The sequence below is a fragment of the Schistocerca piceifrons genome, chromosome 9 (genome assembly GCF_021461385.2).
Source record: "Schistocerca piceifrons isolate TAMUIC-IGC-003096 chromosome 9, iqSchPice1.1, whole genome shotgun sequence".
Lineage (NCBI taxonomy): Eukaryota > Metazoa > Arthropoda > Insecta > Orthoptera > Acrididae > Schistocerca > Schistocerca piceifrons.
The window spans coordinates 200,921,491-200,922,359 of NC_060146.1; positions in this window are offsets into that span (position 1 = coordinate 200,921,491).

Here is an 869-nt window from a genome sequence, read left to right on the forward strand (position 1 = left end):
TGGGGACACTTGAAAGACCAGGTGTACCGCTAGAATCCAGAAACAATTGAACAGCTGAAGCAGTACATCTCATCTGCATGTGAAGCCATTCCGCCAGACACGTTGTCAAAGGTTTCGGGTAATTTCATTCAGAGACTACGCCATATTATTGCTACGCATGGTGGATATGTGGAAAATATGTACTATAGCGTTTCCCAGACCGCAGCGCCATCTGTTGTTGAAAATTGTAACTACTGTAATTTCGAAAGTTTGTCTGCCTGAAAATGTACTGTTGTCCCAAGCATATTGCAACAAACGGTGTATTTCTATCGCTGCTCGTTTAGTTTTTATTGCCGTTTCAAATATACCGGTCATTTTTGAAACACCCTACATTTGTAAATAATTTACATATTAAAACTTGACTTCCTCCACTTGGAGCTCTCGTAACAAATTTTGCTGAATACTTTTACTGTCTCGACGTAATACCTATGGCATCATCCAAGTATGTTTCCTTTTTTCGGCGCTTTTCTCCCAGATACACACATGATGCAATTGTGGTACTAACGACTGCAGCGCATAATAACAAGCTGTTTTCCGCCATCTTGAAATTTGACGAAAAATATGACGATAGTATAATACTGTTTCTTAGCGCCACATAAAGATCTTTGTCAAAGAAATTTGACGAATATTTCTTTGTCAAAAAAATTTGATTAATACCGGCCTTAACCTATGCAACTGTTGCTGCCTTCGACGATAAACGTAATAGACTGCCCCTGACGTCATTTTCGTGGCTCCAACATCTCTGGACTGAAGTCACGTGAATGTTGGCAAAACATGGTTGTTTCGTGGTGCGGTTATGGCTGTACTCAGCATTTTGTCGGGGGAAATGG